General features: G+C 41.5%; 1 protein-coding gene and 1 pseudogene across 3 annotated transcripts in view; both read right to left on the bottom strand.

Annotated features, from left to right (window-relative positions):
- The window catches only part of LOC125307546 (myeloid-associated differentiation marker homolog), a 20,682-nt gene extending 7,215 nt beyond the window's left edge, over positions 1 to 13,467 (bottom strand). For 2 of the 3 annotated variants that reach the window (XM_048263575.1, XM_048263577.1), the window contains exon 1: positions 27 to 115. The gene's annotated coding sequence lies outside the window, so the exon portion shown is untranslated. Of the gene's footprint in view, positions 1 to 26; positions 116 to 13,447 lie in introns of those variants that run through there. The other variant, XM_048263576.1, reaches the window with a different exon arrangement.
- LOC125307606 lies at positions 4,077 to 5,019 on the bottom strand (annotated as a pseudogene).
- Positions 13,468 to 18,566: the final 5,099 nt, after the last annotated feature.

The following is an 18,566-nucleotide window of genomic DNA, read 5'->3' as shown; positions in this document are numbered from 1 at the left end:
GAAATGGCTTAAGATAGTCAACCGACCTGTAATGGATTGTATTGCAAATTCCATGTGTGGTTAAAGAAGATGCAGACATTGATGTAATACAGCTTGCTAGAACAGACTTCCACAAGCCCCGCCAAGAGTAAATCAGTTACTCTTATAAAATAAGACAGTATCTGAATTCCATCATCCAATCTGTACATTCTTGTAAGATGTTGCTGGGTAGATGTTATGCTATGAGGTTAAAAACAAAACAGGATGTTCTGACGGATGCAAAAAAAAAAGAAAGTGTCAACTGACAAGACCCGCACAGAGTTACCTCCCAGTACTCTTTGCAGAACACACCACAGCAGCCTTTCACAACAGTATCAAAACTAGATGTACCGCAGAGCGGTACAAAATATGACCGCCGCCCAGTCCAGCACATTTTTTCCACAAAAATAAATCACGCTGAAAGACCTATATGATTCTAACTGTCTCACTAAATTGCATTATCCACACTCAATTCTCACTGGTATCTGCTAGACAACAAGTACCAAAACATGATTAGTTCATAGATTTCACATGTAAAATTCATTTTATACAACCCCACCCCCATCTTGCCTGTTCATAATTCTGAGAAATTCTTGAATTGTGTGCATGTGTGCGTGTACACGTTTATGTTTATGTTTATGTGTGTGTGTGTGTGTGCGTGCTTGTGTGTTTGCCTGCGCATGTGTGTTTGTGCATGTGCATGCATGCGTACATATGTCTACCTGTGTGAGTATGTGTCATACGTATGATTACTGTGAATGTATGTGTGTGCGTGTGTATCTGTTTATGCACATGTGTGCACATGGAATGGGTTAACATGACCCCTGGAGGCAAACATACGGAAAAAATTGGTCATCCTAGGCCCTACAGTTCTCAAGATATTCACAGAAAACTGTGTCTGCCCTACCCTCCTTTTGGGGGGTCCAGTACAGCGGGGGGGGCTACAGATCAAAACGAAAAATGATGGTTCCATGTGGGATTACATGCCCACCAAGTTTCGTGTACCCCGGTCTTTCAGTGTCCCGGGAATCCTTGTTGGTGTACGGTCACTAAATGTACACATAAATTATTTTATTGTAAAGCCCCCCATGAATGAAAGTTCACAAAACTTGGCACGCATTCGGAGGGTGTCATGATGATCCTACACTTTCAATTTCGTGCAGTTTTGACCATGTCAGCCAGAGATATTGTGATGAAAACACCTAATTTTTTGCTTTTTAATTTTTAACTAGGTGGCGCTATACATGAAATAAGTGGTAATGGGATGGGTTGACATGCCCCCTTAAGACCAACATACAAAAAAAGGTGGACCTCCTAGGCCCTACGGTTCTCGAGATATTCACAGAAAACTGTCTCCGGCCAACTACAGGCCAGTTGGTGTATAGTAACATAAATTAATTTATTGTGTGGCCCCCCATGAACGGAATTCCATGAAACTTGGCGTGCATTCAGAGGGTGTCATAATGATCCTACACTTCCAATTTCGTGCAGTTTTGACTATGTTAGGTCACAGATACCTGCTATTACAACACATTTTTACTTTTTTGTGTTTAACTAGGTGGCGCTATACATGAAATGAGTGGTTATGGAATGGGTTGACATGGCCCCTTGAGATCAACATACAAAAAAATAATGGTCCTCCTAAACCTTACGGTTCTCGAGATATTCACAGAAAACTGTGTCTGCCCTACCCTCCTTTCGGGGGGTGCAGTCCAGCGGGGGGGCTACAGATCGATGGTTAACGATGAAACGATGAAAAACGATGGTTCCATGCTATCCATATGGGGTTACATGCCCACCAAGTTTTGTCTACCCCGGTCTTTCAGTGTCCCGGGAATCCTTGACGGAAATTTGGACATGCGAAAAAGAAAAAAAAAAAGAAAAAAAATCTGACTAAACCTATATGACCTATATGCCGCTTCGCTGCGCGGCAGTCATAATAAAGTCTTCTCCAGATGTTATAACTGAACCAATTGAACAGCGTACAGTACAGGTCTTTTTTTAAATTGAGGGAAAAATGGAGTTTGTGGAAAGAATGCTGAACAGAGATCAGGCTTTAATGAAGAGTGAAACAGGCCTTATCATTGATGTCAATTACTAGCCTGGGTGTTCCCATGCTGCGTTGCGCGCGATTTGATTCACGCTGCTAAGGCAGCCTGGAGACCATGGAGCAAATTTTCGCCTGAGATAGGGAACCAATCACAGAACAGGGGGGAAAGCAAGACGATGATGAGCTATGCACAGACGCATTTGATAGACATCCGTGGCACCCAATAAACGGATCTGGGCATTTTTTTCAAATACGAGAAAATGAACGTTTGGTTCCCAGACCACATCTCATTGAGAAGTGGTGGCGCTAGCCAGGCTAGTCAATTACACAGTTGCATACACAAAAACTGTCAGCATATAGGTGCTCTATGAACAAAAGTTTAGATGTGCAGTCAGGTCAAGTTTCCATGTGCAGTTAAAACATGTACATTATACTGATGATCTTCTGAAAGTCATCACCAAGTTCTCAGTTATAAAATATATAGATAGGCCTAACATATATTATCAGTATCTACATTCATTCAGGGTGGGGCATTCTATGCAGTGATGGGAAAAATGTAGTGAGCGAAGCCAACGTCCTTTGCGGCCATATTGTAATGCTTTTTGGGCACTAATCGGGCATCTATTTCGCGCAGAACTGTGCGTGCGCAAGACTTCACGAATCACAACACACCAACCTTGCTCCAACTGCGAGATCACAACACATGATTGGCATGATGTAGTCAAAACATAGCACATGGTTGGCACAATGTATTCAAAACATAGCACATGGTTGGCACAATGTATTCACAACATAGCACATGGTTGGCACAACGTATTCACAACATAGCACATGGTTGGCACAACGTATTCACATGTCAACTTTTGGTGGAGGAAGGGGCACAATGTGTAGACTGAATGAAATGCAAAATTTGCTCTCATCTGAGAAGAGGACCTTGGACCACTGACCCTGGCCCCTGCTGTGCTGAATGGATAATAAAATGATTAATTTCTCACAATGGTATGCATTGACGCATAAGGCATTCTAGACGGATTTGTTAGCACGACACACCCATAGATCCACTGATTTGATTGATTATCTTGCAGGATGCCTAACAACAAAGAGGTGAAGATCAGCAAACTATTTCATTTGGTAACATGGTTATTTGTTGCAAATAGGACCGTGTTATTTTCAGGGTTACGAGGATAGGACCCAAGCGCAAGACTCCTCCAGTCAATGTAAAATGAGAAACAACGTTTTTATAAGCATGAACATATGTTGGAACTATACCGGTATTGTCATTCAGGTGTAGCACGTGTAGCACTGCTACTTGGAATTTGCAGAATAAGTAACAATGGGGCTTTTTAGGTGTTGCATGCAAATCACTCCTCCCAAGTAGCAAAACATAATTTGTCACCAACAGGTAGCACCCAGGTTATCTCTCCAGGTTAATTTTAATCAACATAAAACTTGATTTTTTCCCCCACAAATATGCTACATGATTTGTACAAACATACAGTGAAGAACAAGGATCCAGATGAGCCGTCATGTGTCACATTTTGTTTTTAGTTTTCCCCCAGGACACGGTTCAACAACTGTCTCACAGATTTTCACTCAGCAGAATAACATAATAATTAAGTCCAGTAGAAGGAACTTCAGCACAAGCAAGGCGGCTTGCTAGTATTGTGCTTGTTATCATTAGTCTGTGGTGTCAAATATTCAGTTAATCACGTATTGCTAACACACTATTACATCAGTCTGTTCTCAAAATGGGGAGAATTCTCCCATGTGTGTAAGGGTGCGTAAGTCAATGGCAGTAATGGTAGAATATGCGTAACTGAAGTGCGTAAAAGAAAAAGCTTGAATGGGAGAATTCCCCTCCAAAATGCTGTGCAAATGTAGCGATAAGATATGCACACAGGGGAGAATTCTCCCATTCGCGTGTTGAGAGTGTGTGGGGTAGACTGATAAATGTAAAAATGGTATTGGTATTGGTCGACCTCCACAAACTGTCTGACACTGATAAGTGTCATAATTGGCTATATGAGTTTTGGTCATCCTCCTTAAACTGTATGACAGAGAATATCAAATCAGCCAGGTAAAGTATAAAGTTCACGGTGGTGAGCACAGCCACAACTATCATCTTGTCAAATGGGCAAAGGTCTGGGTTGCTGCTGCTGCACTGACTGGGCCTAGAGGGGCTTCCCCCATGCAGCTTGTCAAACTTATAGATGGGCCAGATGATGGTGGCTGTCAGATACATAATGACGGCCAACAAGGACAGGAAGCAGATGAGGGGGGAGATCAGGAAGTCAGAGCCATTCATAAAGCACAGGATGATGACCATGCTGGACAGGATGAAGCAGATGCAATAGACAGCCACGCACCACGTAATAGCTGCGTGACTCTCATAGATGTTGGGGTCGTTGATGAACACAAAGATGATGCCAGCCACGAAAGTTTCACAGACCTTCAGCCGACCAAGCTTTGTGGCCATGTAACCAGCCTCCCTGTCCCTGGTGTCTGACCGTTCCTTGATGATGCTCACCTCCATTACGTAGGCGATGGTGGCAAGGCAGGAGAAGACCAGTGAGACAACACGGTAGTTTTAGGACACAACATGCATGAAGAAGCCTTTAACAAAGTACAGGGCAAAGGTGATGGATGTGGAGAGGCAGAGGAGGGAGGCAAAGCAGGCGAAGGTGATGGGGAAGTTCTTCCAAGAGACAGGTACGCTTGACTGCAGCTCACATAGCTCCACCAGTAGCACCAGCAGTGTGCCAAAGAAGCTAAATTCCCAGCTGAAAATGCACCACATGCCCACCAACTGGTCCTCCACTATTCCACGAAGGCCCACAAAAAATGACACACTTGCCAACAACATAGCCAGCACACGTGGCCATAGAACATTCATAGCAGTGGAGGCAGAGGCATGTTGTGGTTGAACATTTGTAGCAGGGAAGGCAGAGGCACGTTGTGGTCGAACATTTGTAGCAGTGGAAGCAGTGGCACGTTGTGGTCAACACATTTGTAGCCGTGGAAGCAGAGTCAGCAATAGCAGGTGAAGTAGAACAGTATGTTCTTCTTAGCCTGTCCACTGTCTCAGCCAGTAGTATGTTTTTTCTTAGAAGGGGCATGGGTGTGAAGGATTCTCTGCACTGCGGACAGTTGACTTTCTCCGAGTCATTATTTCCGACCCAGTATTCCTGCAGGCAGCTCTGACAGTAGCTGTGCCCACAAGGGGTTGTTATTGGGTCTTTTAGCAGTTCCCAACATATGGAACACTTGAAATCTTGGAAATTTAGGATTACATGATTTTGCGCCATTGTGAATTGGAGTGGGTAGTGCCTCTATTGGAGGCAGGAGGGGTGAGTTGTGAATCACAACCACAGTCTGATGGCGTGCAATGGCTCACAGCACAAGGAAGGTCCTGTATAGTCTTCTGCTTTGTCCAGAACTTTCTAGAGAGACAGAGCATGAGGAAATTGATATAGACCACAGCTTTTCAAATTGGATGAATGTGAGCTTCCCCTCAGGATACATTAGGACAGCTGCCCCCTCACACCACCATCACAGGGGAGGCTCGTCTCACCATTTGTAATATGCTGACATAGGCAGTTAAAGCAGCACTAAAGAGCAATTGCTTTTCGGGGTCCCCCTACAGTTGAGAAGTACAATTGTCTGTTACCACTGTACAGTGTGATAAATGTACACACTATAAACATAACTCCGAGATGATATGGAGGGAATGCACTGACGGCAGCCAGCAGAAAGAGAGCTCTGAACTCCTGCATCTACATGCCACAATGCTTAGATTTCAAAATACCTTTTTCATGCTTTTTAAGAATTTCCCCCCTAATTTAAATCCATTATACTCCCTGACTAATGTGTAACATATGTCCCACAAATGCGACAAGACGTGGTTTTCAAAAATACCTCTTACGTGATTTTTAAGGTCACATAGTAAGTAAAGCCACATAGTAAGTAAGTAACCTAGTCACATGTAACGTGTACTTGTCTATGTTACACTGACAATATAAAGTTAGCTAGTTAGTAAGCTAATGAAACTAACATGGAATGTTAGCAACCAGACAAATTTTCTGTCAACGTCGGGAAATTAGGTTGATAGCATACATTGGACTAGCATGGAAACCAGACTCTCTGACTTTGCAGAGAGTCTGGCCTAGATCCATAGGCGTACGTTTATTTCTGGGTGGGAGGGCACAGGTTGAGGTTTAAAATCATTAGAGTTCCTTTGAACCGCTATGAACCATTCATAACAACCGGCGTTTCGTCATACAGAGAAGTTTCTCTGCATCACGCCCATAACAAGCAAGCGTGCATCTTATCACACATTTCATCTGTGTAACTCTCGCCAAAATGCATCATATAGTGTTTTGTGAATGTACCCAAGTCAAACTTTCATATAAATGCATAAGTACGTCCAAAGCACCACTTTTAAGCTTGTATGCGTTGTCGTTTTCGGGTGAAATTACCTTTTGAATGGGAATCCTAGGGCCACTACTTTTTTGATACAATCGCGTCAAAATCGCTATTTTTCAAACACTACGAAGGCTCGACACAACATGAAACTTTGATCGAAGTATCATCAGTGTCTCTACACATGAACTCGAGCATTGAGAACATTGTTGGTGTACACAGAGTTTACTAAAAGAGAGGTTTTGAACAACTCACTTTTCTGCTCGCTGCCATCTTGCCATCCACACTTCATTGGTAGACTTCCGAGGGCCCTGACATTTAAAACGAGACATTGAGAACTTTGAAAAAGCACTGGTAGTTTACTTACAAGACGATTTATACAGACAGTATCTTCACGAAGTTTAGCGTTTGCAGCCATCTTGAATTTAGTCACGATAAGTCGAAATGACGAAGTAAGAATGAACAGGTATGATAAGGGATCAGATTCCAAAATTAATTCAGTGGAAATGCATGGATTCCAGTTGCTGCTACTGGAAGAAACTGGAATCCATGCATTTCCACTGAATTATTTTTCTGTATAAATCGTCTTGTAAGTAAACTACCAGTGCTTTTTCAAAGTTCTCAATGTCTCGTTTTAAATGTCAGGGCCCTCGGAAGTCTACCAATGAAGTGTGGAGATACATTGAGCCTTGTAAATGGGTGTAAAACAGTGATTTATTTGCATGGCTAGCCCGATGCCGAAGCACCACTATTGAAAAAGCTGTTGGTAGCATCGGCTAACTAGCGCCAGATTTTGGAGTGCAGGGGACAAGCCGAGATGGGCTATGAGACATACGTTCACACTCGGTATCGTGTTTCAATACACTTTAGGTCAATATCACACCGGAATTCTCCTTTAAAACCCTTCTATAATTAAGTAGTTTTTAAGTACAAATGTGCATAGATTAAGGTTGATTAAGAAGAAAAGTCTACTGAATTTACCCCTTACTTTTTTGAATTTCCCTTTATGTCCCCCCTTAATCAAGGAATCCCTGAATTTACACCTTAAATAAAATTATGATATAAATAGTTCTTAATTAGGCCTACCCCCTTAATCACTACAAATAAAGGGAAACCCTGACCTGACATCTTAAATGTAAGATTAAGGGGTTCACACTCACACCTTAAAATAGCATTTCAAATTAAGGGCCTGTTTTACAAATTAAGGGTTTGGTATGTTTTCAGGGCTAATTTAAAGCAACACCAAAGAGTTTTTTTGTACCTTAAAATAATGTTTCCAAAATCGTTTCAGTGGTTCATCAACTAGGGTGAACGGTTAATCTGTGATCACTTTTGTTTGGCTTAAAAAAAATCTTATTTAGATCTGGGTGGTAAATGTCCTTATTCAGTTGCTGGATGTAATGGGAGATTTAGTAAGAGTTTTAGTATAGTTCATTGTGCCATTCTGTCAGTGAAAAGAGTTTATTAGGATCAAGTCATTTAAAAACAACAGGAGTTGACCCAAAGTGCTTTACATGGCAAAAGAGGGGTTGGGCAAAACAGTTAAGACATAGAAACGGGCCCAGGGATACACAGGTCTGACTAACGTAGTGTATAAAATAAGTAAGAAGAAAAACAATATTACATGAGTAGAATTAAGAAGTACAATTTCAACAAAGATTAGATCAATAAAATAGATAAAATTAAATATAAATATAATATATAATATAGGAAAATAGAATGGAGTAAAATAGAGTAAACAGGAAAACAAAAATTCAAACAAAGTTAAAAGCAATAAATAAGTGAAATAAAAATAAATAAATAAAGTAAGTGGTAGATAAAATAAAGTAAAAACAGGTTAAAAGAGTGAGCCATTTGAGCAGTTGGGAAAGGAAACTAAACGAAAACGAAACGAAAAACAATGGTTCTGTGTACCCCAGTCTTTCAGTGTCCCGGGAATCGTTGACACAAAATTATGGCTACTGTTGGCGATCATAATTGGCTACTCTCACGTCCAGTGACAGGCACACAATTAGAGCTACACACCACCAATACAATGTAATGACATTAAAGAAAGGTCTAGCATAATAGTTTAAAAATCAATATAAAATACTGAAATCATTAAATACTTAGTTGGTTATTAGTAATTATGCAGGTCACAGAATATGAATTATTAAAAATATATGAACTTAAAATGAATTCAAAAATATATGAATGTATTGAAACATATGACATGATGCCATCTTTTTAGGTGGTAGCTGTCTTTTTTGGACCTGCTTTGTGAATTAGCCTACCCCAGCCAAAACATTTCTTCATTTAGCTACAAATAAAGTACTTTTATTTTTTGTAATCCTTTACTTTTATTATTATGTTTAATAAGAATATCAAGATGATCAATGTTATTTTGGTGCAGAGGTACATTGTTGTTGAACATTTGTAGCAGTGAAAGCAGAGGTACATTGTTGTTGAACATTTGTAGCAGTGAAAGCAGAGGTACATTGTTGTTGAACATTTGTAGCAGTGAAAGCAGAGGTACATTGTTGTTGAACATTTGTAGCAGTGAAAGCAGAGGTACATTGTTGTTGAACATTTGTAGCAGTGAAAGCAGAGGTACATTGTTGTTGAACATTTGTAGCAGTGAAAGCAGAGGTACATTGTTGTTGAACATTTGTAGCAGTGAAAGCAGAGGTACATTGTTGTTGAACATTTGTAGCAGTGAAAGCAGAGGTACATTGTTGTTGAACATTTGTAGCAGTGAAAGCAGAGGTACATTGTTGTTGAACATTTGTAGCAGTGAAAGCAGAGGTACATTGTTGTTGATTACATTTGCTTAGCTGTGAGACAGGGGACACGTTGTTGTGAACACTTGTAGCAGTGGGAAGCAGAGGCACGTTGTGAATTGAACATTTGTAGCAGTGAAAGCAGAGGTACATTGTTGTTGAACATTTGTAGTGGAAACAGAGCCGCGTTGTTGTTGAACATTTGTAGCTGTAGAGACAGGGCGATTGTTGTCGAACATTGTAGCCCGTGTTAGCAGAGGTACATTGTTGTTGAACATTTGTAGCAGTGAAAGCAGAGGTACATTGTTGTTGAACACTGATAGCAGAGAAGGCAGAGGCATGTTGTGATTGAACATTTGCAGCAGGGAAGGCAGAGGGTAACGTTGTGGTCGAAAGCATTTGTAGCCGTACGGGAGGGCACGTTGTTGTCCCAACACTTGTAGCAGTGGAAGCAGGAGCGCGTTGTGGTCGAACATTTGTAGCAGTGAAAGCAGAGGGTACATTGTTGTTGAACATTTGTAGCAGTGAAAGCAGAGGTACATTGTTGTTGAACATTTGTAGCAGTGAAAGCAGAGGTACATTGTTGTTGAACACTGATAGCAGAGAAGGCAGAGGCATGTTGTGATTGGAACATTGCAGCAGGGAGGCAGAGGCACGCGTGTGGTCGGTGAGCATTTGTAGCTGTAGAGACAGGGGCACGCTTGTTGTCCGAACACTTGTAGCAGTGGAAGCAGAGGCACGCTGTGGTCGAACATTTTGTAGCAGTGAAAGCAGAGGTACATTGTTGTTGAACATTTGTGGCAGTGAAAGCAGAGGTACATTGTTGTTGAACATTTGTAGCAGTGAAAGCAGAGGTACATTGTTGTTGAACATTTGTAGCAGTGAAAGCAGAGGTACATTGTTGTTGAACATTTGTAGCAGTGAAAGCAGAGGTACATTGTTGTTGAACATTTGTAGCAGTGAAAGCAGAGGTACATTGTTGTTGAACATTTGTAGCAGTGAAAGCAGAGGTACATTGTTGTTGAACATTTGTAGCAGTGAAAGCAGAGGTACATTGTTGTTGAACATTTGTAGCAGTGAAAGCAGAGGTACATTGTTGTTGAACATTTGCAGCAGGAAGGCAGAGGCACGCCAGATTGAACACTGATAGCAGAGAAGGCAGAGGCATGTTGTGATTGAACATTTGCAGCAGGGAAGGCAGAGGCACGTTGTGGTCGAGCATTTGTAGCTGTAGAGACAGGGGCACGTTGTTGTCGAACACTTGTAGCAGTGGAAGCAGAGGCACGTTGTGGTCGAACATTTGTAGCAGTGAAAGCAGAGGTACATTGTTGTTGAACATTTGTAGCAGTGGAAACAGAGGCACGTTGTTGTTGAACATTTGTAGCTGTAGAGACAGGGGCACGTTGTTGTCGAACATTTGTAGCCGTGTTAGCAGAGGCAGCAATAGCAGGTGAACTAGAGAAGTGTGTTCTTCTTAGCCTGTCCACTGTTTCAGCCAGTAGTATGTTTTTTCCTAGAAGGGGCATGGGTGTGAAGGATTCTCTACACTGGGGACAGTTGACTGTCTCTGAGTCATTATTTCCGACCCAGTATTCCTGCAGGCAGCTCTGACAGTAGCTGTGCCCACAGGGGATCGTTGTCGGGTCTTCAAGCAGTTCCAGACATATGGAACAGTAGAAATCTTGGATATTTAGGAGCACTTGAGTTTGCGCCATGGTGAAGTGGAGCGGGTAGTGCCTCTAGAAACAGGAAGGGTGAGGTGTGAATCACAACCACAGTTTGACAGCACACAATGGCTCACAGTACAGGGAAGGTCCCGTATAGTCGTCTGCTCTGCCCAGAACTTTCTAGATAGACAGAGCATGAGGAGATAGTTATAGATATGGTGCATAAAGACATGTAACTTGTCATTGTAGCATTAGTGTTACAGCAGTACCAAATGTTTTTATTTATATTCTGTTAACATGAATCATGTTATTTTTACTTGTCTACTATTTATAAGTATAAGTATATATACTCTTTTGATCCTGTGAGGGAAATTTGGTCTCTGCATTTATCCCAATCCATGAATTAGTGAAACACACTCAGCACACAGTGAGGTGAAGCACACACTAATTCCGGTGCAGTGAGCTGCCTGCTACAACAGCGGCGCAGTGAGAGGTTAAGTGCCTTGCTCAAGGGCACTTCAGCCGTTCCCACTGGTCGGGCCGGTTACAGGTCCGGAGTGCTAACCAGTGAGCCACGGCTGCCCCCAATTTCCTCCAGTGGTGGACATTACTTGAGTACATTTACTCAATTACTGTACTTAAGTCGCTTTTTTATGTATCTGTACTTTACTTGAGTATTTCAATTTTGTTAAACTTTTTACTTTTACTCCAGTACATTTCTAGGCCAAATATCTTACTTTTTACTCCACTACATTTTGTGACAGCTGAAGTACAGCTGAAGTTCCTTTTGGAAAAAAGACTGTCCAAATACATGTGTACTTACATGTATATTTTCTATTAAGCGAGCTAGGCTTTAAATAATGTTATTGTTATATCCACTATTTACTGTACCTTGTTGACCCCTTTTCACAATATTGCAGCCATGGGCCTACTGGTTAGGGCTTTGGGCTTGTAACCGAAGGGTTGCCGGTTCGATCCTTAACCAGTAGGCACGGCTGAAGTACCCTTGAGCAAGGCACCTTACCCCTCACTGCTCCCCGCAGCTGTAGCAGGCAGCTCACTGCGTCGGGATTAGTGTGTGCTTCACCTCACTGTGTTCACTGTGTGTTGAGTGTGTTTCACTAATTCACGGATTAGGATAAATCCAGAGACCAAATTTCCCTCACGGGATCAAAAGAGTATATATACTTATACTTATATTGATGTTACCATAACTCGCCTCTTGACGCCATCGAGCAAATGATAGACAATGATAGACAACTGTATTATTCATCAATACATTTCAGGACTTTTACTTTTGATACTTTACATTTGAAGGTGAGTACTTTTGTACTTCCACTCAAGTGGAAATGTAAAAGGAGGACTTTTACTTTTACTGGAGTAACATGTGAATCTCTACTTTCACTCAAGTACAGAATTTGTGTACTTCGTCCACCACTGATTTCCTTTGACATCTGTTGTCATGAATACACTTTCAAGGAGTAGCCTAGTTGTCATCTAAGCATATCCTCTCCATTGACAGACATAAGAGAAATAACTTAGCATGGCTTAATGTTTCAATTAAACATTTTTGTTTGTTTCAATACAGAGAATGAACACATTTGTCTTACATCTCACACAGCATAAACCCAGGACATGTTCAATTTCAAAGTTTTTTTCAGTAATAATGTAGGCTACATAAAACCAGGACTGCATGCATAAAACCTTGATAAAGAAGCAAAATGTTTGTTTCAGTGTAAATAGTGAATTCACAATGTTGAGAGCACGACCACTTATGTTGAAACAAAGGTCTATGTTTAACTTTGAGAAAAGCAAAACTGAAAGGAATAAGGTAGACTTTTAGAAGTTATATCTCAGCCTATCGTACACTGGGCACTGCTCTCTCAGCCCATTAGGCTTTAGGCAAAGGACAAAGCTTGATGTAGAAATGGCTTAATGTAAAATAGTCAGCCTACCTGCAATGAATGTTTTTGTGAATTCCTTATATGGTTATGAAGAAGATGTAGAGATGCAGGAAGCTATCAATTAATGAAGGTTTAAAGCAAATTATTATGAGGCCAAAACAGGATGTTCTGGTGGATGCAAAAACCACAAGCCTAGCATAGCCTACTTTCTGAGAAGAGATGAGCAGAGAACAGAAACTTGTAGTGACAGAGTACCTCCCACTACACAGCCACTTTGCAGAGCAAACTGCAGCAGCCTTGTCAGAGGCTATGGTATCGGCAGTGTCAAAATCCACTCCAGTCTCCTCCACGTGTTTTAACTACCAGTTCAACAGCGTACATACATGCCGCCCTTAGTCACAAATCACATGTTTTAACTACCAGTTGAACAGCGTACATTTGGTATGCCGCCCTTAGTCACAAACCTGAGGTCAGGTTCTCAACACTGATGTTTATTTCTCCAGCAAGGAAACACAAACAACGTAGAACTACACAAACAAGACAAAACATATCACAGTCAATCATACATTCATAAACACAAACACAACCTTGAGTGTTATTAAAATAAAAACCAAACAAAGCGTAACATACCACTTTTGCCGGCTTGTAAACCAAGAGAGGATGTTACAAGTTGTTGTTGTTAAGTTGAAAAAAAGACAATATAAAACTTGAGGTAACTCTTGTAAGCATGAGAAACGATAAAACTTGCAGCACATCAAACAGGTAGCTTACCCCTTGTAGCCTCACAAGCTCATTCATTAGGTTCAAACATTTGACAGGAAGTGACATAGGTATGTGTGCATCATGGAAGATTGAGCCCATCCAATATAATACAACAACACTAACCACTCGGTGAGTTGCACAGTTTTGAAAACGAACGTTAAGGGTTGTTTTAGGACATGTTTGAGCATGCCTGTAGGCAACCACTCTGACTAGTCAAAGGCGATTCAAAACGAGTCAGAAACGTCGAGACAGGACCAATCGTCAAAATTTCGGTGTCCACCACTCTAGTTCATCCAAAACAAACCAGAAAAGGGACTCAAAGTGCTAAATACCAGCATTTTCCTTTAATGGTTCTGGAACAAAGCTGATCTCTCAGTATGTTTTGCCTGCCAAGGATAAAATGACCTTAAGAGTTTTTGCCCATTTTCCACCTGAGGCAGTATTTATGGCACGCCTGAAAAGATCAAACAATTTAAAGGCGCAGTCAGCGATGCAGAAAGTCCCATTTGTTTATGTTTATATTTAAATTCATTAGCAGACACACCAGGGAGGTAGCTCATCCCTCCCTTCAGTATTTCAAGTTTTCAGAGCCTGGGCTGCCTACAGACCAGGATTTATTTTACAGTGTACTCACAGAATGGGCAGCTAGCGGGTCATGAGGAGATGATTGCTGAATGTGACAAAAAATGTTATGGGCTTGAAATCGCATATGATTACTGACTGCACCTTTAAATACTGCATCAGAGTTGCCCTTCATCAAGCAGAAAAATGTGGAAAGGATATCGTAGCCAAATTTATCAGCCAACATTTCATGGGATTCAAATATTAAAAATAAATACCAATATGTACATTTATACACAATATTGTCCATCACAAATCAACACAGTCAAGTCCATCACAAACAAATAGGAGGTGGCTTCTCCATGGAGTGCATGCATCCATCAAGTGGACCGAGAGCAGTGGCAGACAAAGAGGAAGTAGGTCACAAGGGCCAGGCCAGGGCCCGGTTCCCTGAATACATCGTAAGACTAAGTACATAGGTCGCAAAGTCCCTCTTAGGAACGTCTTAAGATTTGCGGACTTTAAGCTTATACATTTCCTCACTGTCTTACTCGTCCTCTTCCTCATCGTCAAACGTCTTCCTCAGTGATGTCTGTCTGATTTCCAATCAGAGACACCTGTTTCTCCATTGGCCTCTTGTGATTGTTGCCCCCACCATGATGGCGGTGCTATTTTAGTATGTTCTTGAGCCCAGTGGAGTGTCTAGCTTTCTAACATCTACAGTATGTGTAGGCCTATATCTACATCTCTGATGAGGGCCAGAAAAGAAACAAAGCTGCCATCAGACCTCTCACATTTCAATGACTTCACACGCTCACAGGCCACACATGGCATTTCTCACTCCGAGAAATTATTAACTTGCCCGCACAGAAATTTCTAAGGGCTATTTACAAACGTGTCACACAACGTTGCTGTCTGTGCGCTCATTCAGCTCAGAGAGCTGCTGTTCAGTTACTAATCTATCGGCCAATCAGAAAATAGGATTTCTCAATCAATCAGGAAATAGTTTTGTTTTGTTGCCGGGCGAACTCTGAGTTTCAGTTTCGTGAGCAGTCTCGTCCTTCAGTGAATGCATAGCGGAGGTGGTAAACGAGGTGGAGTTGGAAGAAAACCAACTGGAGGTGGAAGAGAACAGGATAATCAGGTAACTTCATTCATTTCAATCTCTCATTAGTTACTATAGTTTTCCTACTCGTTGTTTAAGAATAATTTAAGTGTTCGTTTGAATAGTAGCTTATTGCATAGCCTATTGTTATAGGTCACTTTTAAAATCATGTCATATTATATAATTATATCCTGGCCATGGATGCATTAATCATTGCATCTGTATTCAAAAATGTCATTCACCCTGAGAGGAAAGCCCCCTAAAAGGTCCAGGTTAGTGGATGCTCAGAGGTGGTGAAAAGGCCCATTATTGAATTGTTAGTGCCATGTGTCAAATCTTTTCTTTTGCATATCTGAACAATTATAAATTATACTTTTGTCCCATTTTGACTTAGGAGGGCATTGCTCCTACATACTTTAGCTAATAATAAAATGCCTGCTCTCTTTTGGAAAGCTGAGGCACTGTTGGAAAACAATTAGAATAACCGTGTGATGTACTGACACAAAGTTACAAAAGCTAGATTATTCTTTTCTTTTTCTACCGGATAATAAGCACCTTTGAACTGACCACATTTCAGCCCTCTAGGTCTTGACTTGATATGACTTGAGTCCTAGCATTAGGTCTTGTCATGCTGTGTGCAAAAGTAAATCAATATAGAATGACAACATGAGTACTTTAGACCATTATTTGCCAAGGTATACTATGCATTTTGTAAAATGCCCTATGAAAACTCCCCATAGGACTTATCCAAATCCAAAATTACTGGCAATCAAATGCTTACTGCATATGAACCCCATAAGCATAAACTTGGCCTCAAATGAAAGGTAATACTCTGAAGTTTCATGCTTGCATTTGGATTGTAGGCTACTTCAGGTTCTGATGTGACTACAGTAAATGTGGAATAATTACAAAAAATACAAATCTATACAATTTCTATTTCAATTCAATTGGTGTGTATAAGATGGGCTATATTTCTGCACAACTAATATTGGATCAACTGGTAACCCGACCTGGGGCTGGTGTATGCTAGCTGGTGATGCTAGTTGCGCGTGTAAATCCTCACACCCCTAACCTTAAAGAGGCCCTATGCAACAATTTTAGCAAAAATTACCTTAATTATGCAGGTTGAGAGTCGTTGTGATGGGTCTACAACACTTTTTGGGTCGTTTGGTGGGTGCTTCGTCTCCCCCTAGTGCTTCTCCGCGGAAAAACCGAATATGCAACTTTCTGGTTGCGGTCGGTTACATGTCCAACACATCCGGATGTAACTTCGGCGAAATACTCGAAAATGTAGTCAGATTGTAGTTTCTAAGAAGACTGCAAAACAGACTCCGACTTGGCTTTTTTGCTGTTGAAATTGTAAGTAGCCTACCCTTGGGTGAACTTCGTTTTCGTAATGTGATTTGATAGTCTCTTGAACAATGTGTTTGCTCGACCGTTTTATTGTGAGCCCTATGTGTTTAGCTTGGTTTATTGATGGCTAGCTAAGCTAGCTAGTGGGGAGTTTAGCGTAGCAGTCACTTGCTACCGAAGCTGCAGGGGGAGCTATGTTGTGAAAAATGCAAGCCCAAATCAGGCGAAAACCCAGAAACAGCGAAGGAATAACCAGACCTGCATAAGGCTTCTTTAAGAACGGCTCTAACCGCTGAGTTGGAAGCCTGGGCTTTTAGCTCAGTGGTTAGAGCGCTCGACTCCCATGCCGGTGTGTGTTGAGGTGGCGGGTTCAAGGGCCGTAAGCGGCTGAAGACACGACCTCTGTTACTGTTACACTGGAACATCTGAAGGCATATTAATAACAGCAACAAAAAGTTGTAGTATTATTAATGAAACACCCCCATTCTCGCAACCAACTCGTCTGACCAGCCACCCCTTTAACCCTCGGACAACCCTCGGATGGGGGGGTCTAACTCTTGCCTGTCCTCAAAACTTGAGAGCCCTGGCTGCCATCTTTGCCCATATAAGGAGATCTGGTGTTAATTGAAGCTAACTACCTATGACACTTTGCATTGCAAGTGATACTGCCTTCATGCCGTTCGTAAGCTCGAAGGACCCGACTTTAAAAATCCCGACTTCCCGAAAAAGAGTGAGATAAGCTAGGAAAACAAATACAGGAAATGCATAAATAAGTTATTAGAACTGTTTACTATGGTTTAGCAAGAAGGAGATATCTCGGGGGAGTGTTTCTATCTGTAGTGTTAATTAGTGATAAATTACCTTGCCTATTTGTAATGAGAGTGAAATTCGCCTCTTGTGTTGTTGCAAGGGAGGCCGCCGTGGTTGGAGAATATGATAGTGACGAGAAGTCGGAAACTTCGGGGCACAAGACTTCCGCACGAGTCTCCGAGCAAAAAATCCGAGCCGACTTTGTGTTCATGTCATTTTTCCTCTATCGGAGGTCGGAATTTCCGAAGATCCAATGTGGCATGAAGGCGCTACAGTTTTAGCTCTGGGGTAGCAAAAAGTTTTCCGTCTTAACGTACCGAAGATCACAGGGGCCACTCGAAGGCAGAGGACAAAAGTGTGTTGAGCACTGCGCGTCTGCATTTCAGGCTTCTTCGTCCCTGTGAGAGTTTAACAGGTGTGATAATTCAAAACCCATGTTATTTTCCTATAGGAAAAATACCGGATCTCAATAATGGCAGCTTTTTTGTAGGCAAACTTCAGAGGTCAATTACTCAATATTGTGTGAGGTAAATGTCAATTTCTCTCTTCGACTTATGGTAAGAAATTACTTTGGAAAAATAAAGTAATAGGTAGCCTATACCATGCTGTCAAAAAAGTTATTTTGATAATTTTACGATTTTTATGATTTTTTCTCCACTGTCTTGAATTCATAAATATCACTTGATACAAATTAGTGATTTACTTTGGGGAAACAGACAGAGGCTTGTTGGCCTAAGTCCTATAACTAGCTATCTTTTAGGGCTAAGCACAGCATCGAGACGGCCCTGGTCAAGGTTGTTAACGACCTACTCATTGCCGCAGATACAGGCCATGTCAGCATTTTACTACTGCTGGAACTCAGCTGTCTTCGACACAGTCTGTTACAAAACACTGCTCACCTGGTTGGAAACACTTTTGGGTATCATTGGCACTCCACTCCTGGTTTAAGTCCTGGTTTAAGTCATATCTCACAGCTAGGGAACAGTTTGTCTCTATAGGTTATTTCAGGTCCCCCAGTTCACCCCTCTCACATGGTGTTCCCCAGGGTTCTGTCCTAGGTCCCCTGCTCTTCATCATTTACATCCTCCCCCTTTGTCATATTTTAAGTCAGTATTAAACTTTCACTGCTTTGCTGACGACACACACATTTATATTCAC

This window comes from Alosa alosa, chromosome 14, assembly GCF_017589495.1.
Source record: "Alosa alosa isolate M-15738 ecotype Scorff River chromosome 14, AALO_Geno_1.1, whole genome shotgun sequence".
In the NCBI taxonomy this organism is placed as follows: Eukaryota; Metazoa; Chordata; class Actinopteri; order Clupeiformes; family Clupeidae; genus Alosa; species Alosa alosa.
Note: the sequence above shows the minus strand (reverse complement) of the source record. Positions and strands in the feature narration are given on the sequence as shown.